This window comes from Pristiophorus japonicus, unplaced genomic scaffold (genome assembly GCF_044704955.1).
Source record: "Pristiophorus japonicus isolate sPriJap1 unplaced genomic scaffold, sPriJap1.hap1 HAP1_SCAFFOLD_207, whole genome shotgun sequence".
NCBI lineage: Eukaryota > Metazoa > Chordata > Chondrichthyes > Pristiophoridae > Pristiophorus > Pristiophorus japonicus.
This window is the reverse complement of record NW_027251767.1, coordinates 372501-382500: the sequence shown is the minus strand read 5'-3', so window position 1 is coordinate 382500 and position 10000 is coordinate 372501. Positions and strand designations below refer to the sequence as shown.

The following is a 10000-nucleotide window of genomic DNA, read 5'->3' as shown; positions in this document are numbered from 1 at the left end:
AGAGTTGTGTCAGGTGTGGTGTGAGCCCATCTGCTTCTGAAGGTCACCGCAGGCTGAGGGACATCAAATCCTTTGATGTGCTCTCGCAGCAAAACTTCCTGATTTTTGCATGAATGCAGCTGAAATGAAAGAAGGAGAAAAGTCTATGCAAGTATTAATGCCTTCTCTGAGGATTGAACTCAGGACCTTCAGATTATGAGATTGACGCGCTGCCTACTGCGCTAAGAAGGCACTTGCCTGGTTAGGAACTGAAGAGTGTGACCAACTATGTTCGCTTACGTGGCATTCAAAGCCAGAATGCAAAGATTGCCAAAATGCTCGAGCCAGGTAGGAGCCGAACATGCAATCTTCTAATCCGTAGTCAGATGCGTTATCCATTGCGCCGCTGGCCCAGGCTGTGAAAAATAGCTGCGACATCAGCAAGTACACAGGACGAGCAGCATTAAAAGGCATGCGGCAGACAATCAGCAAAGATAGGCACCTCTGCCGCTTCCCTTCGATTGACAGGTGGGGAGCGGAGCAGTGCAGTAGAAAACAAAGCAAAGCAAAGTCGTCCTTAGGTGGTTGGTTGCACTCCGGCTTGAAGCAGTGAGCATTCTTTTGAAGTAAGTATGTGTGTGGTAAGTCGCAATTCGCTGAAGGCAGAGTTCTTAATATGATGAGCAGTTTACAGCTGAACATGTTGCAGCTGAGGCACAGGACAGTGCCTTCACCGTTTTGCTTGAACACTTGCATGTGTGTGTCAGCAGGGAGTGCCTTTGAGCAGCAATGCATGTAAAGAGCCAGCATTTTCTATCAGGCAAAGCCTCAGGCAATTGCACTTTCTTTCAGGCAAAGCCTCAGGCAATAGAAGTCATTTGTCCATCAGTCAGACAGGGCTCTCGCCTGCTCCCTCACGCTCGTGGCGGCTGCGACGTTGCGCTCAACTCGCTTCCCTTGCGCAGGCTCGAGCTCTTCTCGGCGTCTTTCACCATATCCATGGCTTCCAGTCCTGCCCTTGCTCGCCTGCTATTGCTCAGTAACGTCGATCGGAGCAAAGCATTGAAAGTGTTCAGGGAGCAGGCCAACCTGAAGCAAGAGATTTCTGCTGGTCGTGGAACAGCGAGGAGGCAAGTGATAAGGGGCTAGTCAGATGCAAACTGGGAGCTAATGCCAGACATAAATGGGGAATTAGCTCAAATGGTAGAGCGCTTGCTTTGCATGTGAGAGTTAGCGGGATCAATACCTGCATTCACCACTATTCTTTTGGCTCGGGTAATTGTTCAGAAACAAGAGTTGTGTCAGGTGTGGTGTGAGCCCATCTGCTTCTGAAGGTCACCGCAGGCTGAGGGACATCAAATCCTTTGATGTGCTATCGCAGCAAAACTTCCTGATTTTTGCATGAATGCAGCTGAAATGAAAGAAGGAAAAAAGTCTATGCAAGTATTAATGCCTTCTCTGAGGATTGAACTCAGGACCTTCAGATTATGAGACTGACGCGCTGCCTACTGCACTAAGAAGGCACTTACCTGGTTAGTAACTGAAGAGTGTGACCAACTATGTTCGCTTACGTGGCATTCAAAGCCAGAATGCAAAGATTGCCAAAATGCACGAGCCAGGCAGGAGCCGAACATGCAATCTTCTAATCCGTAGTCAGATGCGTTATCCATTGCGCCGCTGGCCCAGGCTGTGAAAAATAGCTGCGACATCAGCAAGTACACAGGACGAGCAGCATTAAAAGGCATGCGGCAGACAATCAGCAAAGATAGGCACCTCTGCCGCTTCCCTTCGATTGACAGGTGGGGAGCGGAGCAGTGCAGTAGAAAACAAAGCAAAGTCGTCCTTAGGTGGTTGGTTGCACTCCGGCTTGAAGCAGTGAGCATTCTTTTGAAATAAGTATGTGTGTGGTAAGTCGCAATTCGCTGAAGGCAGAGTTCTTAATATGAGCAGTTTGCAGCTGAAAATGTTGCAGCTGAGGCACAGGACAGTGCCTTCACCGTTTTGCTTGAGCACTTGCATGTGTGTGTCAGCAGGGAGTGCCTTTGAGCAGCAATGCATGTAAAGAGCCAGCATTTTCTATCAGGCAAAGCCTCAGGCAATTGCACTTTCTTTCAGGCAAAGCCTCAGGCAATTGCACTTTCTTTCAGGCAAAGCCTCAGGCAATAGAAGTCATTTGTCCATCAGTCAGACAGGGCTCTCGCCTGCTCCCTCACGCTCGTGGCGGCTGCGACGTTGCGCTCAACTCGCTTCCCTTGCGCAGGCTCGAGCTCTTCTCGGCGTCTTTCACCATATCCATGGCTTCCAGTCCTGCCCTTGCTCGCCTGCTATTGCTCAGTAACGTCGATCGGAGCAAAGCATTGAAAGTGTTCAGGGAGCAGGCCAACCTGAAGCAAGAGATTTCTGCTGGTCGTGGAACAGCGAGGAGGCAAGTGATAAGGGGCTAGTCAGATGCAAACTGGGAGCTAATGCCAGACATCAATGGGGAATTAGCTCAAATGGTAGAGCGCTTGCTTTGTATGTGAGAGTTAGTGGGATCAATACCTGCATTCACCACTATTCTTTTGGCTCGGGTAATTGTTCAGAAACAAGAGTTGTGTCAGGTGTGGTGTGAGCCCATCTGCTTCTGAAGGTCACCGCAGGCTGAGGGACATCAAATCCTTTGATGTGCTATCGCAGCAAAACTTCCTGATTTTTGCATGAATGCAGCTGAAATGAAAGAAGGAAAAAAGTCTATGCAAGTATTAATGCCTTCTCTGAGGATTGAACTCAGGACCTTCAGATTATGAGACTGACGCGCTGCCTACTGCGCTAAGAAGGCACTTGCCTGGTTAGTAACTGAAGAGTGTGACCAACTATGTTCGCTTACGTGGCATTCAAAGCCAGAATGCAAAGATTGCCATAATGCTCGAGCCAGGCAGGAGCCGAACATGCAATCTTCTAATCCGTAGTCAGATGCGTGATCCATTGCGCCGCTGGCCCAGGCTGTGAAAAATAGCTGCGACATCAGCAAGTACACAGGACGAGCAGCATTAAAAGGCATGCGGCAGACAATCAGCAAAGATAGGCACCTCTGCCGCTTCCCTTCGATTGACAGGTGGGGAGCGGAGCAGTGCAGTAGAAAACAAAGCAAAGCAAAGTCGTCCTTAGGTGGTTGGTTGCACTCCGGCTTGAAGCAGTGAGCATTCTTTTGAAGTAAGTATGTGTGTGGTAAGTCGCAATTCGCTGAAGGCAGAGTTCTTAATATGATGAGCAGTTTACAGCTGAACATGTTGCAGCTGAGGCACAGGACAGTGCCTTCACCGTTTTGCTTGAGCACTTGCATGTGTGTGTCAGCAGGGAGTGCCTTTGAGCAGCAATGCATGTAAAGAGCCAGCATTTTCTATCAGGCAAAGCCTCAGGCAATTGCACTTTCTTTCAGGCAAAGCCTCAGGCAATAGAAGTCATTTGTCCATCAGTCAGACAGGGCTCTCGCCTGCTCCCTCACGCTCGTGGCGGCTGCGACGTTGCGCTCAACTCGCTTCCCTTGCGCAGGCTCGAGCTCTTCTCGGCGTCTTTCACCATATCCATGGCTTCCAGTCCTGCCCTTGCTCGCCTGCTATTGCTCAGTAACGTCGATTGGAGCAAAGCATTGAAAGTGTTCAGGGAGCAGGCCAACCTGAAGCAAGAGATTTCTGCTGGTCGTGGAACAGCGAGGAGGCAAGTGATAAGGGGCTAGTCAGATGCAAACTGGGAGCTAATGCCAGCCATCAATGAGGAATTAGCTCAAATGGTAGAGTGCTTGCTTTGTATGTGAGAGTTAGCGGGATCAATACCTGTATTCACCACTATTCTTTTGGCTCGGGTAATTGCTCAGAAACAAGAGTTGTGTCAGGTGTGGTGTGAGCCCATCTGCTTCTGAAGGTCACCGCAGGCTGAGGGACATCAAATCCTTTGATGTGCTATCGCAGCAAAACTTCCTGATTTTTGCATGAATGCAGCTGAAATGAAAGAAGGAGAAAAGTCCATGCAAGTATTAATGCCTTCTCTGAGGATTGAACTCAGGACCTTCAGATTATGAGACTGACGCGCTGCCTACTGCGCTAAGAAGGCACTTGCCTGGTTAGTAACTGAAGAGTGTGACCAACTATGTTCGCTTACGTGGCATTCAAAGCCAGAATGCAAAGATTGCCAAAATGCTCGAGCCAGGTAGGAGCCGAACATGCAATCTTCTAATCCGTAGTCAGATGCGTTATCCATTGCGCCGCTGGCCCAGGCTGTGAAAAATAGCTGCGACATCAGCAAGTACACAGGACGAGCAGCATTAAAAGGCATGCGGCAGACAATCAGCAAAGATAGGCACCTCTGCCGCTTCCCTTCGATTGACAGGTGGGGAGCGGAGCAGTGCAGTAGAAAACAAAGCAAAGCAAAGTCGTCCTTAGGTGGTTGGTTGCACTCCGGCTTGAAGCAGTGAGCATTCTTTTGAAGTAAGTATGTGTGTGGTAAGTCGCAATTCGCTGAAGGCAGAGTTCTTAATATGATGAGCAGTTTACAGCTGAACATGTTGCAGCTGAGGCACAGGACAGTGCCTTCACCGTTTTGCTTGAACACTTGCATGTGTGTGTCAGCAGGGAGTGCCTTTGAGAAGCAATGCATGTAAAGAGCCAGCATTTTCTTTCAGGCAAAGCCTCAGGCAATTGCACTTTCTTTCAGGCAAAGCCTCAGGCAATTGCACTTTCTTTCAGGCAAAGCCTCAGGCAATAGAAGTCATTTGTCCATCAGTCAGACAGGGCTCTCGCCTGCTCCCTCACGCTCGTGGCGGCTGCGACGTTGCGCTCAACTCGCTTCCCTTGCGCAGGCTCGAGCTCTTCTCGGCGTCTTTCACCATATCCATGGCTTCCAGTCCTGCCCTTGCTCGCCTGCTATTGCTCAGTAACGTCGATCGGAGCAAAGCATTGAAAGTGTTCAGGGAGCAGGCCAACCTGAAGCAAGAGATTTCTGCTGGTCGTGGAACAGCGAGGAGGCAAGTGATAAGGGGCTAGTCAGATGCAAACTGGGAGCTAATGCTAGATATAAATGGGGAATTAGCTCAAATGGTAGAGTGCTTGCTTTGCATGTGAGAGTTAGCGGGATCAATACCTGCATTCACCACTATTCTTTTGGCTCGGGTAATTGTTCAGAAACAAGAGTTGTGTCAGGTGTGGTGTGAGCCCATCTGCTTCTGAAGGTCACCGCAGGCTGAGGGACATCAAATCCTTTGATGTGCTATCGCAGCAAAACTTCCTGATTTTTGCATGAATGCAGCTGAAATGAAAGAAGGAGAAAAGTCTATGCAAGTATTAATGCCTTCTCTCAGGATTGAACTCAGGACCTTCAGATTATGAGACTGACGCGCTGCCTACTGCGCTAAGAAGGCACTTGCCTGGTTAGTAACTGAAGAGTGTGACCAACTATGTTCGCTTACGTGGCATTCAAAGCCAGAATGCAAAGATTGCCAAAATGCTCGAGCCAGGTAGGAGCCGAACATGCAATCTTCTAATCCGTAGTCAGATGCGTTATCCATTGCGCCGCTGGCCCAGGCTGTGAAAAATAGCTGCGACATCAGCAAGTACACAGGACGAGCAGCATTAAAAGGCATGCGGCAGACAATCAGCAAAGATAGGCACCTCTGCCGCTTCCCTTCGATTGACAGGTGGGGAGCGGAGCAGTGCAGTAGAAAACAAAGCAAAGCAAAGTCGTCCTTAGGTGGTTGGTTGCACTCCGGCTTGAAGCAGTGAGCATTCTTTTGAAGTAAGTATGTGTGTGGTAAGTCGCAATTCGCTGAAGGCAGAGTTCTTAATATGAGCAGTTTACAGCTGAACATGTTGCAGCTGAGGCACAGGACAGTGCCTTCACCGTTTTGCTTGAGCACTTGCATGTGTGTGTCAGCAGGGAGTGCCTTTGAGCAGCAATGCATGTAAAGAGCCAGCATTTTCTATCAGGCAAAGCCTCAGGCAATTGCACTTTCTTTCAGGCAAAGCCTCAGGCAATAGAAGTCATTTGTCCATCAGTCAGACAGGGCTCTCGCCTGCTCCCTCACGCTCGTGGCGGCTGCGACGTTGCGCTCAACTCGCTTCCCTTGCGCAGGCTCGAGCTCTTCTCGGCGTCTTTCACCATATCCATGGCTTCCAGTCCTGCCCTTGCTCGCCTGCTATTGCTCAGTAACGTCGATTGGAGCAAAGCATTGAAAGTGTTCAGGGAGCAGGCCAACCTGAAGCAAGAGATTTCTGCTGGTCGTGGAACAGCGAGGAGGCAAGTGATAAGGGGCTAGTCAGATGCAAACTGGGAGCTAATGCCAGCCATCAATGGGGAATTAGCTCAAATGGTAGAGTGCTTGCTTTGTATGTGAGAGTTAGCGGGATCAATACCTGCATTCACCACTATTCTTTTGGCTCGGGTAATTGCTCAGAAACAAGAGTTGTGTCAGGTGTGGTGTGAGCCCATCGGCTTCTGAAGGTCACCGCAGGCTGAGGGACATCAAATCCTTTGATGTGCTATCGCAGCAAAACTTCCTGATTTTTGCATGAATGCAGCTGAAATGAAAGAAGGAGAAAAGTCCATGCAAGTATTAATGCCTTCTCTGAGGATTGAACTCAGGACCTTCAGATTATGAGACTGACGCGCTGCCTACTGCGCTAAGAAGGCACTTGCCTGGTTAGTAACTGAAGAGTGTGACCAACTATGTTCGCTTACGTGGCATTCAAAGCCAGAATGCAAAGATTGCCAAAATGCTCGAGCCAGGTAGGAGCCGAACATGCAATCTTCTAATCCGTAGTCAGATGCGTTATCCATTGCGCCGCTGGCCCAGGCTGTGAAAAATAGCTGCGACATCAGCAAGTACACAGGACGAGCAGCATTAAAAGGCATGCGGCAGAGAATCACCAAAGATAGGCACCTCTGCCGCTTCCCTTCGATTGACAGGTGGGGAGCGGAGCAGTGCAGTCGAAAACAAAGCAAAGCAAAGTCGTCCTTAGGTGGTTGGTTGCACTCCGGCTTGAAGCAGTGAGCATTCTTTTGAAGTAAGTATGTGTGTGGTAAGTCGCAATTCGCTGAAGGCAGAGTTCTTAATATGATGAGCAGTTTACAGCTGAACATGTTGCAGCTGAGGCACAGGACAGTGCCTTCACCGTTTTGCTTGAACACTTGCATGTGTGTGTCAGCAGGGAGTGCCTTTGAGAAGCAATGCATGTAAAGAGCCAGCATTTTCTTTCAGGCAAAGCCTCAGGCAATTGCACTTTCTTTCAGGCAAAGCCTCAGGCAATTGCACTTTCTTTCAGGCAAAGCCTCAGGCAATAGAAGTCATTTGTCCATCAGTCAGACAGGGCTCTCGCCTGCTCCCTCACGCTCGTGGCGGCTGCGACGTTGCGCTCAACTCGCTTCCCTTGCGCAGGCTCGAGCTCTTCTCGGCGTCTTTCACCATATCCATGGCTTCCAGTCCTGCCCTTGCTCGCCTGCTATTGCTCAGTAACGTCGATTGGAGCAAAGCATTGAAAGTGTTCAGGGAGCAGGCCAACCTGAAGCAAGAGATTTCTGCTGGTCGTGGAACAGCGAGGAGGCAAGTGATAAGGGGCTAGTCAGATGCAAACTGGGAGCTAATGCCAGACATCAATGGGGAATTAGCTCAAATGGTAGAGCGCTTGCTTTGCATGTGAGAGTTAGCGGGATCAATACCTGCATTCACCACTATTCTTTTGGCTCGGGTAATTGTTCAGAAACAAGAGTTGTGTCAGGTGTGGTGTGAGCCCATCTGCTTCTGAAGGTCACCGCAGGCTGAGGGACATCAAATCCTTTGATGTGCTATCGCAGCAAAACTTCCTGATTTTTGCATTAATGCAGCTGAAATGAAAGAAGGAGAAAAGTCCATGCAAGTATTAATGCCTTCTCTGAGGATTGAACTCAGGACCTTCAGATTATGAGACTGACGCGCTGCCTACTGCGCTAAGAAGGCACTTGCTTGGTTAGTAACTGAAGAGTGTGACCAGCTATGTTCGCTTACGTGGCATTCAAAGCCAGAATGCAAAGATTGCCAAAATGCTCGAGCCATGTAGGAGCCGAACATGCAATCTTCTAATCCGTAGTCAGATGCGTTATCCATTGCGCCGCTGGCCCAGGCTGTGAAAAATAGCTGCGACATCAGCAAGTACACAGGACGAGCAGCATTAAAAGGCATGCGGCAGACAATCAGCAAAGATAGGCACCTCTGCCGCTTCCCTTCGATTGACAGGTGGGGAGCGGAGCAGTGCAGTAGAAAACAAAGCAAAGCAAAGTCGTCCTTAGGTGGTTGGTTGCACTCCGGCTTGAAGCAGTGAGCATTCTTTTGAAGTAAGTATGTGTGTGGTAAGTCGCAATTCGCTGAAGGCAGAGTTCTTAATATGAGCAGTTTACAGCTGAAAATGTTGCAGCTGAGGCACAGGACAGTGCCTTCACCGTTTTGCTTGAGCACTTGCATGTGTGTGTCAGCAGGGAGTGCCTTTGAGCAGCAATGCATGTAAAGAGCCAGCATTTTCTTTCAGGCAAAGCCTCAGGCAATTGCACTTTCTTTCAGGCAAAGCCTCAGGCAATAGAAGTCATTTGTCCATCAGTCAGACAGGGCTCTCGCCTGCTCCCTCACGCTCGTGGCGGCTGCGACGTTGCGCTCAACTCGCTTCCCTTGCGCAGGCTCGAGCTCTTCTCGGCGTCTTTCACCATATCCATGGCTTCCAGTCCTGCCCTTGCTCGCCTGCTATTGCTCAGTAACGTCGATTGGAGCAAAGCATTGAAAGTGTTCAGGGAGCAGGCCAACCTGAAGCAAGAGATTTCTGCTGGTCGTGGAACAGCGAGGAGGCAAGTGATAAGGGGCTAGTCAGATGCAAACTGGGAGCTAATGCCAGCCATCAATGGGGAATTAGCTCAAATGGTAGAGTGCTTGCTTTGTATGTGAGAGTTAGCGGGATCAATACCTGCATTCACCACTATTCTTTTGGCTCGGGTAATTGTTCAGAAACAAGAGTTGTGTCAGGTGTGGTGTGAGCCCATCTGCTTCTGAAGGTCACCGCAGGCTGAGGGACATCAAATCCTTTGATGTGCTATCGCAGCAAAACTTCCTGATTTTTGCATGAATGCAGCTGAAATGAAAGAAGGAGAAAAGTCCATGCAAGTATTAATGCCTTCTCTGAGGATTGAACTCAGGACCTTCAGATTATGAGACTGACGCGCTGCCTACTGCGCTAAGAAGGCACTTGTCTGGTTAGTAACTGAAGAGTGTGACCAGCTATGTTCGCTTACGTGGCATTCAAAGCCAGAATGCAAAGATTGCCAAAATGCTCGAGCCAGGTAGGAGCCGAACATGCAATCTTCTAATCCGTAGTCAGATGCGTTATCCATTGCGCCGCTGGCCCAGGCTGTGAAAAATAGCTGCGACATCAGCAAGTACACAGGACGAGCAGCATTAAAAGGCATGCGGCAGACAATCAGCAAAGATAGGCACCTCTGCCGCTTCCCTTCGATTGACAGGTGGGGAGCGGAGCAGTGCAGTAGAAAACAAAGCAAAGCAAAGTCGTCCTTAGGTGGTTGGTTGCACTCCGGCTTGAAGCAGTGAGCATTCTTTTGAAGTAAGTATGTGTGTGGTAAGTCGCAATTCGCTGAAGGCTGAGTTCTTAATATGATGAGCAGTTTACAGCTGAACATGTTGCAGCTGAGGCACAGGACAGTGCCTTCACCGTTTTGCTTGAACACTTGCATGTGTGTGTCAGCAGGGAGTGCCTTTGAGAAGCAATGCATGTAAAGAGCCAGCATTTTCTTTCAGGCAAAGCCTCAGGCAATTGCACTTTCTTTCAGGCAAAGCCTCAGGCAATTGCACTTTCTTTCAGGCAAAGCCTCAGGCAATAGAAGTCATTTGTCCATCAGTCAGACAGGGCTCTCGCCTGCTCCCTCACGCTCGTGGCGGCTGCGACGTTGCGCTCAACTCGCTTCCCTTGCGCAGGCTCGAGCTCTTCTCGGCGTCTTTCACCATATCCATGGCTTCCAG

General features: G+C 49.5%; 8 non-coding genes across 8 annotated transcripts; all 8 read right to left on the bottom strand.

Moving 5' to 3' along the window:
* Positions 1-158: 158 nt before the first annotated feature.
* trnam-cau (transfer RNA methionine (anticodon CAU)) lies at positions 159-231 on the bottom strand. Its single transcript has one exon. It is a non-coding gene; the product is annotated as a tRNA-Met (tRNA).
* A 1198-nt stretch (positions 232-1429) lies between these two features.
* Positions 1430-1502, bottom strand: trnam-cau (transfer RNA methionine (anticodon CAU)). The gene has a single exon. It is a non-coding gene; the product is annotated as a tRNA-Met (tRNA).
* A 1222-nt stretch (positions 1503-2724) lies between these two features.
* trnam-cau (transfer RNA methionine (anticodon CAU)) lies at positions 2725-2797 on the bottom strand. The gene has a single exon. It is a non-coding gene; the product is annotated as a tRNA-Met (tRNA).
* Positions 2798-3995: 1198 nt separating this feature from the next.
* On the bottom strand, positions 3996-4068 carry trnam-cau (transfer RNA methionine (anticodon CAU)). The gene has a single exon. It is a non-coding gene; the product is annotated as a tRNA-Met (tRNA).
* A 1230-nt stretch (positions 4069-5298) lies between these two features.
* Positions 5299-5371, bottom strand: trnam-cau (transfer RNA methionine (anticodon CAU)). Its single transcript has one exon. It is a non-coding gene; the product is annotated as a tRNA-Met (tRNA).
* Positions 5372-6566: 1195 nt separating this feature from the next.
* trnam-cau (transfer RNA methionine (anticodon CAU)) lies at positions 6567-6639 on the bottom strand. The gene has a single exon. It is a non-coding gene; the product is annotated as a tRNA-Met (tRNA).
* Positions 6640-7869: 1230 nt separating this feature from the next.
* Positions 7870-7942, bottom strand: trnam-cau (transfer RNA methionine (anticodon CAU)). Its single transcript has one exon. It is a non-coding gene; the product is annotated as a tRNA-Met (tRNA).
* A 1195-nt stretch (positions 7943-9137) lies between these two features.
* trnam-cau (transfer RNA methionine (anticodon CAU)) lies at positions 9138-9210 on the bottom strand. The gene has a single exon. It is a non-coding gene; the product is annotated as a tRNA-Met (tRNA).
* Positions 9211-10000: the final 790 nt, after the last annotated feature.